The following is an 11,704-nucleotide window of genomic DNA, read 5'->3' as shown; positions in this document are numbered from 1 at the left end:
TCTGTATGTAAGACGGATGCAAGGAGAGGCAGTGTGGTTAGTCCCCAAGAGGAGATGGGAACGCCATCCTGTATTACTACATACTCCCTGTAGCACCTGTGTGGCTGGTAATCCCTTACTGAGCGGCTCTGCGTTCTGAGGCAGAGGATACAATGCTATGAGTTCATCCATATCTTCTGCTTGCCCAGGCGGCCCATAGTAAATGCTTACAATAGTGTCCTTTCTGTTGTTCTCTCCTTGTATTCTTACTCAGTTTCTACAGAACTCCCACGCTCTGAGGCGCGAATCTCTGTGTAGATGAATGTTCTCCTAACATACAACGCAGTACCTCCTCCCCTTTTATTAGGTCTGTTTCTTATAAATAAGTTGTATCCTTCAAGCCTTGTATTCCAATCATGTATCATTCCACCAAGTTTCCGTGATGCCTATGACGACATATTTCTCTTCCTGTGTTAGGAGCTCCAAGTCTCCTTGTTCTCCCATTTGTGTAAAAACATTTTAGTTTGTGATCGGTGTCTCTTGTTCCTCTACTTTCCTCCCAATTATTTTGTCTTTGTTCTTTCTTTCTACTACTATTGGCAAGGTTTTCAATTGTATTCATTAACTATAACATTTCCTTTCCCTTCCCGTATTGTTCTTGTTTAGGGCCGGCTGCACAAGGCTGTATTTTCGTTGCGGAATCCGGAGTGGGCGTCCGTCTATGGAAAAGCGTTTCTTCCTGTACACAAGTCACAAAGTACAAATCATAAAGCTCTGATGAATGCAGCAAGGTACCTGCCAAATATATGCTTTGTAAGATAACAGTAAACAAGGCTGAAAAATACAAATGTCCATCCAGTTCAGCCTGTTTCCACTCCTCTTGTTGATCCAGAGTAATTCAATCCATAAACTAGAAATCCAAATCTTTGCTGACGGCACCATTGACGTAGCCAATTGTTCATCTCTAGAATCCTGTTCCATCTTCTTATTCCATGGCCATCTACGGGGAGGATGGATGAGAAGACTACTTGTGCTCATAGTTCCATCACTTTCCTGCTGAGGTCTTCAAAGTCTCAGCAGATAGTTACAAGGTCCTTTTTTTGCAGTGTCATTTGTCTCTGTGTATCAGTAGGAATGGGTAGTGGTCTGTAGGACTGAAGAGTCTTGATAACCCATCAGACACATCTTTGATTTGAGCACCTGGAAGGCAGCACAGCTCTCATGAGGTTATATCAGGTCTGTAGACAGCGGCCTCTGTTCCTCTCTATAGGGAATCCCCCACAACCACCACTCTCCTTGTCTTCCCAACAACACTTCTTTTTCTCCATCCAAGAAGATTCTGAGTGCTCACTATACAGTTCTTTGTAGGTAAAGTCATATCTTCATGTACCTCTTCGTCGTTGAGCCTGGTACTGGTTCCCGAGCAGTATGAGTGCTGGCTGATCCTCCTGCCTCTTTGGGTCACAGTCTCCCATTCCTCGGCTTCTGCAGGTACACTGAAAACTTATTTTCCTTCAACATTCTGAAGAGTTACTTCTGCTCCATCAAGGAAATCCTCATCTTCCTCCATGAGTTTCCATGTAGCTATTCTCTCCTGAGGACTTTAGACCTTTTCCTCCAGTAGAGACACGAGCTTGTATTTCTGGCCGGTGAAGTTTGGCTTTTCCTCTGGCAGGTCTGTAAACATATAGCATATATTGTAGCTCACCTTATGGCTCCTCTTCCCTTCCATGTTACACACAGTCAGTTGATGTCCACATCCAAACTTCTAATAGTTAAAAATTCTCGTACCGATATTTAACCTATAAGATGTTACAAACTGTTAAAATTAGCATGGTCTGGCGATGTCCTCCGAGCAGTTAGACCTGGCTAAACCCAACCATCATCCCACTCACAACGACTCTTCATTCTTCCCAGAATGCACTGGAAATTTGCCAATTATCTCCTTGAACCTCCAGCCCCTGGTCTGTTACTATTAGGCCTCGTTAACAGGAGCGCGGTTTTAGCGCATTATAGGCGCGTGAAAAGATTGCGTCTAATAAAACCAATGGTTTCCATGTAACCGTTCAGATGAAGGAATTTTAGACGCGCAAAAAGCTTGCACCTTTCACAGATAGGACACGCGTGTGCAATGCACACATCTAAGGTCCGTGCAGCGTGAATAGATAGGACTTGACCTAGCCTAGGTGCGTGATGCTTGGGAGTTTCCATAGACTCCTATGGAAGCAGGATAACACGCACCTCCCGATATGGGCAATTTTACAGTTAATTAAGCTTGAGACTTAATAGCTGGAAATCACCTATTCACACGATTTTTGCACAAGCGAGATGCGATTTTTTTTCGCGCGGCTATTCGACTGCTAAAACCACACCTCTGAGCGAGCCCTTAGACAGGTTGGATAAATGAGGCCCATGGTGTACTAAGGGTCTTTTATCTACTTTTACTGATTGAAGTAGAACCCCGACTACATTCCAGTGTAATGATGCACAGCTGTTTCCTGCTCCCTCCCCGCCATGTACAGCTTAGTGATGGGTGATTCCAGAACATGCTGCCCCCTCTGGTCAAAGATGGGAGTCAGCGCCTGTCTGACAACCCAAAAGTAAGTTACAGGCTGTAACCCTTTCACTACTGGAGAGGTGGCCTGTGCTCCTCACACAGCTGTGGGGCAATTAGTTAGGAATTTAAGGGTCATTCAATGTAAACCTTCCACTGAGCCCTGTAGCAGGTATTGCCCATATTGCAGGGGGGGCACATTATAGACTGAGACCTCTGAGGGATTTCCGACCAACAACCACTTAAAGACCTCCTGCAGTGACAGGAAGAAGGCAGCAGTTGTCTGTCATCTGTAGGTTCCAGTGGGTCTTCCACCCAGGGAAGTGCTGTCTATGAGAAGCTGATAGTTCATTGGTTATTACATCCACCCCAAGCCATAAGCTGTAAAAGAAGATAAAAACCTGCAATACCCCTGGAGCCGGTGCAGAAATTCTAGGGAAAGAAGACATTAAAGGGGCTATCTAGGGATTTCAATTTCTTACTGGCACCAAACACTTCCGCTGTGTTCCAACAAGTCATGTGGCCATCCAGTGTCGGTGATGTCGTAGCTGAGGGATGGGCTGTAGGCTCATTATAATTAAGCAAGCCCCTCTTTTTATTACTGCATTGGCGGTAAGAAATTTAAATCCCGGATAGCCCCTTTAAAAGGGTTTTCCAATTAGTATATACATTTGTGTGCGGGGGGGGGAAGGAAAAGTATATTAACAGAAACCTCTTTTTTGTGCTGCTCCCCTCTGCAGCTCCAGTTGCTCTGTTTAACTTCTACTACACTGTTTCCCAATTATCACCTATCTTCTTTTCTTCACTATTCAGGCCTGGACTTCCATGAAGACTTCCTGCAGCCACAACTTGTATCTACAAACTCTCCCCATCCTGTCACTACTCCCAAGTCCCCCATATAGTAACTGTTCGCACACTGTGCCCTCCACAACATAATAATGCCCCTTTTGTGGCCCCACCAGTATTAGATCCCTATCTTGGGGCCCAAAAGTAATTAGGCCCCCATCTTGGGCTCCCACAGTAATAAGAATCCCTGTTGTCGGTTCAATGCAGTAAAATAGAAAGATGACTACACTAATCTCTTAGCCACCCATCCTGGCTGCTTCTGCCCCTGTCCCGCCAGTCTCTGTTCTCCTCTTGGCATCTGATCACATGATCTTCAGCAGTTACGTGAACAGATCATGTGACCCACAGTTCATGAAGTGACTGGAGGACTGCAGGGAGAAGGACTGCAGCTTCCAGCATCAGCAAAAAAGGTGAGTACAGCAATTTTATTTTTACTTTGCTGAGTATTGACCAGAGGGGTTTGGTTGGAAACCAGGTGATCCAGTGTCTCCTGGGATATTGATTAATTTGTATTTCTGCTGATAGCCAAAACAGACCCTCCAGGCAGGAATCCGGACACCCCTCACATACACACTATCATTACTGCATGTGGTGCAGAGATGTAATCACAGGATGCTGTATCTAGAGAGCTCAGTGCAGGTAGAGCCAACACTAACTCTGCTTGTGGCCGACTGCTAGGGCTGCACTGCATCGTCCTTCGCTGTTTCCTGCAGACTAGGCAGTTCCTCTATCAGGGCCTGGCTGCAGACACTACAAAGCGCCACTGTAAGGAGTGTCATGGGTCTTCTCGGAGATACCGAACTTCCCTTCCTAGCTTGTGGTCATACCAGCGCCATCCTCTAGTGTGGCCTCAGTCTGTTGGGTGGTCTTAAGGCCCGTTTAGGCACACAGACGGTTTTTGAGCAAATTTTGAGCGATAAATGGGCCTTTAGTGAGTTCTGCAGACTGCAGCTGTGCTTCACATGATTGAGATCCCATTTCTCTCACTGTGCTATCAACAGAACTTTGATTATTTTGCACCACCACCAGGGACTGGGTAGTGTGGGCACACTGATCACTCAGGGCTATTTAGTGGGCTGTTGGCCTGATTAATGGCTTTTAATCTAGTAATAAGCCCATCAGTGCTGAATAGTGGGACTGCTGTGCCGATTTGTGAGCTGCTGGGCTGATTAGTGACTTGTAGTCCACTAATAAACCCACCAGTGCCAATTATTGGACTAGTGGACCGACTAGTAGACTGCTGGGCCAATTAGTGCCTAGTGGTCCACTAATCCGCCCACCAGTGCTGGGACGATTAGGGAGAAAAATGGCAAATTTTGTATATGGGCTGTTGAGGTTTGTGTCATGGCTGCTTTTTTAGTCCTAATCTGACCCTGATCCATTTAAAACGAGCTGAGTGCTGATGGGTGACAGTAAGAGCCCCTCCTTCTGTCATCTGCTTACATTCTGCAGTTGCTATTGATTGTGGCATGTACTGCCAGGATCTGAGGTTTCTCCTCTCCTGGCAGTTAGAGCAGGAGCCTGGCTGTCAGTAGCCAGCCAAGTTACCACCTGTATATTAATCCCTTAGTGACGGCCAATACACCTTTTTACTGCACATACGTCTTGTGTGTGCAATAAAAAGGTGTATTGGATGTCACTAAGGGGTTAATATACATTTCATCCCCCCACTGCCATCAATTTATCTACTAACTAATGTTTAATGTTTCTTTCCCTAGCCCATCCCTCACCTATGACGTCACCAACACTGGATGACCACGTGACACCTTGTTGGAACACAGCCGGAAGTGGTCCGAGGTGCCAGTAAGAAAATCAAATCCCGAGAAAGCCCCTTCAATGTTTCTTTCCCTTGAATTTCTGCGCTGGCTCCAGGGGTATCGCAGGTTTTTATCTTCTTTTACAACTTATGACTTGGGGTAAATGTAATAAACAATGACCTGTCGGCTTTCCATAGACTGCACTTTCCTGGGTGGAAGACCCACAGGAACCTACAGATGACAGAACTACTGCCTTCTTCCTGTCACTGCAGGAGGTCCTTGAGTGGTCGTCTGTCGGACATCCCTCAGTGTGCCCCCCTCACAGTCCTGCTATGGGTGCTATATATAAATAAGTGAGGGGGGTTTGTACAACAAATTACAAACTTTTTGATGGTTTATTCCACATCCACCAACTATCCAAAAGCTGGATAAGCATGGCCTCCCACTGCCCAGTTAACTTACTTTAATTTGTGCCAGAAACTAGTGTAAATTTTACTGCACATCTATATATAAGGGGCTCAGTGTATAATACCCCTCCTCCTTCTGCTATGGGTTTAGTGGAATGTTGTGGTTGAATAACCCTTACAGCCTAATTGTCCTCACAGCGGTGTGAGGAGCAGGGGCCACCTCTCCAGCAGTTAAAGGGTTACAGCCTGTAACTTTACAGGAGTTCTGAACTTACTTCCCATCAGCTGCAGCATGCAGAGCCCTATAGATACAGATGCTGGGATCCTATCCCTGCACAACATGCAGTAATAATAATGGGTACATGTCGGACCAGATTCCTGCCTGGAGGGTCCGTTTCGGCCATCGGCAGAGGGTGATGTGCAGCAGAAAGGAGGCAGAACAGAATTAGTATTAAATGTAGAGCTGAATCTTTTTGGGGAGCTGGGCCAAATGATCCGGGTCACCAAAAAGCAGCAGGCTTGCCCCGTTAGTCCAGCTGCCGCAGCTCCCGTCTGTGGGGCAGTCAGTGACTTCCCTGTTCTGTCTGTCTGCTCCCAGAACTTTATGGTGTTGTTGCCATGACTGCGCTCAGCTCTGTGGGAGAATACCTGACGTCAGCCAACTTCCGTTTACTGAGGAATCACAACGACTTCTCAGAGTTCCAATGTTTAGTAATCAAGTTTATGGATGTGAAGATAGGAGTTGTGAGGATGAGATAGTTGTGTGGCGTTTGCAAGGTAAGGCCCGCCGTACACCTGGGGGGATCTACACACAATGGCATCTGTCCTACATGGTTCTGTGCTGATAGTAGGACTGCTACAGTATGTGTAGGTGACATGGTGCCCCTTGGTACAACCACACATTGGGGGATTACTGTGTGACTACGGTGGTGGGACCTTCCGGTGGGCTCCCTTTACATCTGTCTTGGGACATTCCATCTCCTCGTTCCATAATTGGAACAGGAAAACTGAATTCCAGACGGGGACGGATCCATCACATGTCGGAAGCTAGCAGAGCCGACGGACCCCGTTGACTAGAATAGTATCTGTCCGCTTTCCATCACCCCGTCTTGGCGATATGCAAAAAACACATTAAAAGTAAAACAACACAAAAAACATGCTGTTTGTAGGGCGTTTCATAATTCTATATTGCTACAGCTAACAGCTGGATGTGTCAATAAAAGTGACAAAGCGTGCCAGTGGCAAAAATACCAAAAAGAGTGTTTTTGCAAAAAATATATTAAGGGAGAATTTGTTAAAGGGGTTGCACCAAGATTGCAAGTTATCCCTTATCTTTTGCATAGGGCATAGCTTGTTGATCGTCGCTGCTGAGACCTCAACACATCTCCAGAACGGGACTCCCCTGTCCCATTTTGCCTGTCACTGTAGGGTTCACTTCTTCCCCCCACAGTAACATCAGCATGAAAAGATCGCTGGTTAAGCATGCACGGTCAGTGCTCCATTCATTTCAATGGAGCTTGCTGTTACTTTGGTATCTCTGCAGCCCCGTTGATAGTGAAGGGAGTACTGGTGCACTTGTGTTACCAGCGTTCTGTTGAGTCTCTTCCCTACAGGGGGGTGTAGTAACCCCACACTGAGGAAGGCGGGAGACACGGGACCCCCGATCTCGAGATTGGCAGGAGTCTCACCAACGAGACACCCACCAATCAGCAAGGTGCAATCTTGGTACCATCCTTTCAAATAAGCATGGCCTCCCACGGCACGTTTAACGTACTATAATTTGTGCCAGAAACCGGTGTAAATTTCAGTGCAAATCTACGCCATTTCATAGCTGGTATAGATTTGTCTGCCTGGCGCACAGGATAGCCAGAGATACACCTAATTTACTAAGAGGGGCGCGCTTATTAATTAGCTGCATCTTCAATCAAAACAGATGTTTTTTACGCCTATTTGAAAAATGTTTCTCTCTTATGTGTGATACAAGTTGAAAGGCAGTTTCTGTTTAATTGGCAGTAACATTGTACAAATATCAATAATATACAGCTATACATGTCTAGTCTTAGTGAGAAGGCTGTGGTGGTGAGTTTTTTTTCTTTCTCTTTGCTGTCAAAACGATGAACTATCTGGCTATTATCTGTAGTTCTTGGATAAAAAAATTAATAGTGAAATTATTCTTCCACCTATGTACATGTGAGTAAGCTCTCATGAGTGTAAGGAAAGACTGTACAAGCAGTGGTAGGTAGGTGAACTCAATATCTGTTGCTATCTGTAGCCAAGCCAGTGGCATGTAAAGATTCCAGGAAGGAGGATGCAATGATGAGCTTCAGGGCTCGGTCACACGGGCATTTTTTAGTCCGATCTGCAGATGCGTTTGCGATCTACAGATATATAGACCCAATGCATCCCAATGGGAGCAGGCACATGTCCATTTTTTTTGCGTATGTGCGATAAATTATAGGACACAACAATTCGCAGAACGCGCCTATGTGCATTCTGCGAATCGTTGTGTTCTATATATGCACTCAATGGGGCCGGTGGCATGAGCGCCGACCCCATTGAGAACATATACTAAAGATCGTTCTCCTCTGCCACAGCTGTAACAGCTGTGGCAGAGAAGAACGATGTTCACCAATTGAATTCAATGGAGCCGGCAATACAGCCAGCTCCACTGAAAGCAATGGGCTGCCGGCAAGCGCTGTATGAATTTTCGGGGAAGGGCTTAAAATATAAGCCCTTCCCTGAAAAGCATCCTGAAATGTGTAAAAAGAAAAAAAAAATGTATACTCACCTTTTTTTTGCAGCCAGAGTTCAGCCGCGTCTGGCCGGCAGTTCTGAACTGCTCTCTGTAGTATTCAGCAGGCGGGGATTTAAAATCCCCACCTGCTGAATGGGCTGCTTCTGATTGGTCACAGCCCTCACCAATCAGAGGCAGCTCTCACTCACCCATTCATGAATGGGTGAGTGAGTGCTGCCTCTGATTGGCTGAGCGCAGGGACCAATCAGAGGCAGCTTGCCGGCAGCCCATTGCTTTTAATGGAGCCGGCTGTATTGCATTCAATGGGCAAACATCGTTCTCCTCTGCCACAGCTGTGGCAAAGGTAGCAGGCAGCGCTCCTTTGATCGGGCCCTTTCGCTGAAAACGCTGCTAGGTGCAGATTTTCCAGCGAATCGTTGGCCCCGGTCACGCGATTTGCGGATGCGCATCCGTTATGCGATCCGCAAATCGCGGGAAAAACGCCCGTGTCACTTAGGCCTCAAGGAGTTTACTGTATCTTGAGTAGCATATATATATAGAAAAGCATTAAGATAATTTATGGTAACAAGTATACATAAAATAACTATAACAATGGCCACTAGATGGCAGCAAAGCACAAGAATGTGAACAGTGAATACAAATAGCACAGCTCATTACCCAAAAATAAGACCCTGTTTTATATTAATTTTTGAACAAAAGAGGTGCTAGGTCTTATTTTTTTGTGGGTGGCTTATTATACTTACATAGCAGGCTTCTTGCAGTCCTCGGCCACCCACAGAAGATCGCTTCCTGGTTAAAATCCACCTCCAAGAAGTGATTGCTTTGATTGGTTCTCAAGCGCTGCTCATTCAATCAATGCAGCGCTCGATGAACCTATGTGATGGCTGTGATTGGTTCATCAAGCACTGCATTGATTGGTTGAGCAGCGGTTGATGAACCAGTCACAGCCATTGCATTGTGGCGGCGGGATTTATGAATTGGCTGAGCCATGGCATTGATTGGCAAATTCATAAATTCGGCCTACACAATGAGGTGGCTGTGATTGGTTCTTTGACCGCTGCTCATCCAATCAATGCAGCGCTTGATGAACCAATCACAGCCATCACATTGGTTCATCGAGCGCTGCATTGATTGGCGGAGCAATGCTCAAGAGCCAATCAGAGCCATCGCTTCTTGGAGGTGGGATTTAGGAATCCCGTATTAGGAAGTGATCTTTTATAGGCGGCCGATGACTGCAGGAAGTACTTTGGAGCTCCGGATTGCGTGAGGGACCTGGACTAAGCCTGCTAGGTAATGTATTCCTCTTTTTTTTCATATAATGCAGCTAGGGTTTATTTTTAGGGTAACGCTTATTTTCGGGGAAACAGTATTAGCTGTAACAGCACACTCCACATATGAAATCCTTGGATTGCACTACATAAACTAACATAAAGGCCTCTTCCACCTGACTGTATGCGTGTTTACGCTTTACCGATTGCGGCTAAAAATTGTACGAATGAAAAATAGCCACAATCAAGTCCTAAGCTTTAGCTGAGTTTTCTTGTCCATTCACTTGGGCGGCAGCAGCGTATCGGTGAAAAAATATGCTGCAGTGCGGAAATCCCTCAGTCGGCAGAAATCCTTGGAATGAATATTAATGCTTAAATTGAGCCAGCTGTCTTCATTTCCCGGCGTTGGACGCTGCTAACTCCACTTCTCTTTTTTCAGCTCCGATAGAAGCTTATGGGAGCCTCAAGTGTATTTTGGCAAAAGATAAGGCAAGACCTATTTTTCCATGTGCCATATAAAATCCAATAGGTGGCACTTTGGAGGTATTATTCCATCTCCCTTATTTGCATATTACCCAAAGGGAGCATAAATGGCCTTTTGAGTCTCCTCACTCGCTGTCTAGGTGCTCTCCCTAAGGAGAAAAAATAGTGTTTCCTACTGTACACTGATGATGGGGAAAAACCCTGAAACAGTTGTCTGTGCATTGAGTCTGGCTTTGCTTCTAATTCCCAGTCATTGTTACAAGGCTTATATAAAGAGTCTAACTTTGGCTTGAAGGAATACTGCCTTCCCATAGGTGGCGCTGTGGAGGTATTATTCCATGTCCCTTATTTGCATATAAAATCCATCGCCGATGTCCTATTATTCCCACCGCTATTTTTTTTCGAGGCTTCAATTTTTAAACTCGGCTAAATTAGCCGCTTATATACGGTAGTGTGATTAAGGCCTAAGATGTAATGTCTTTCTGAAGTTGAATGAGTAATCCTGCCACCTGTAAAACAAACCAATGAAACCCTAGAATACAGCAATAATAACTTGAACACATAAATATAGATAGTTCAATCAACAGAGAACTCGTCTTTGACAAAAATCAAGGAAAAATTTAAATTCCCAAAGTGCCTGGTAAAGAGGTCAGAGTGCAGCCAATCAGCAACCAGGGCACCTTGATGATATCACCAAATTTGTCCTTCATCTTGCATATGGGCAGCTGTTTCATTGGATGCCTGTGTCATGCAGAAATTGTGCTCTATACTTAGGGAGAGATAGTCTGAAGAGCATGTATTTATGCTGCTGTCAGCGTATATAACAGCAGAGCAGAAAGTCAGACTATGCATTGGCATGGGGAATATTGCAGTTTGTGGCATCAAACATTGTTCACGTCAAGTCACAAGTCCAGCCAATAAAAATTATTTGCAGGTGTTATGGAGGGGTAGTAACTTAAGGCCCATTAACACTCTATCATCTTCATCTGCACGTAAAAGGGCCTCCATGAGCTGTTTGCAGAGCCCAGCATGTGATTAATCACACTCCCAGCTGTGCGCACAGCTGCATTGTTCTCGTCACGGGTGTTGGCAGAATACAATGTAAACTACCAGCTCCACGTAGAGATAGCAGCCTGCGGTCTGCTGACAGATAAAGGTATTTGCTTTATCTCCAGCAGCTGAACAATGGATTTGAAACTCACCTTAAAATCATCGTTCAAACGAAAAGTGACCGATGCCTGCGTTTACATGTAACGATTATCGCCTAAATTCAGTTGTTTGAACGAATTTGGAACAATAATCATTGCATGTAAATGGGCCTTTACGATGCACAAAACAGTGAGAGTTTAGAATATACAATATATACTCTCTGGCCTTCTGGGATTGCTGCATAGTAGGTGGCCGTTGTTTTTGTGAATATAAAAACAAAAAAGAAATCCCAAACAGGAAAATAGCAAATACAAATTATTTGCAGGTGTAATGCTGCTGCTGCTGCCAGCAGTTTTCTGCAAACTACAAAGTTGGCTGATAAGTTATGCAAAAGTAAACTAAAAAGTAAGCCAAAAAAATGAAGAGAGCAAGGGGTAGGTGACATGTCAGTGGTGGTGGAGGTGGTAGAAGATAGGCTAAGTTGCCATTTTAAGCAGCTCCCATTG

The 11,704-nt window shown here is 45.2% G+C and overlaps 1 protein-coding gene across 4 annotated transcripts in view; it reads left to right on the top strand.

Moving 5' to 3' along the window:
* The first annotated feature begins 737 nt into the window (after positions 1-737).
* Positions 738-11,704, top strand: part of PSKH1 (protein serine kinase H1) — a 47,547-nt gene continuing 36,580 nt past the window's right edge. Inside the window, exons 1-3 of one of the 4 annotated variants that reach the window (XM_066582722.1) lie at positions 738-770; positions 3,347-3,434; positions 5,098-5,262. The gene's annotated coding sequence lies outside the window, so the exon portion shown is untranslated. Of the gene's footprint in view, positions 771-3,346; positions 3,435-3,705; positions 3,790-5,097; positions 5,263-6,226; positions 6,321-11,704 lie in introns of those variants that run through there. The other 3 variants (XM_066582723.1, XM_066582724.1, XM_066582721.1) reach the window with 3 other exon arrangements.

Source organism: Eleutherodactylus coqui, chromosome 11 (genome assembly GCF_035609145.1).
Source record: "Eleutherodactylus coqui strain aEleCoq1 chromosome 11, aEleCoq1.hap1, whole genome shotgun sequence".
NCBI classification, from domain to species: domain Eukaryota; kingdom Metazoa; phylum Chordata; class Amphibia; order Anura; family Eleutherodactylidae; genus Eleutherodactylus; species Eleutherodactylus coqui.
This window is presented reverse-complemented; position numbering and strand designations above follow the sequence as displayed.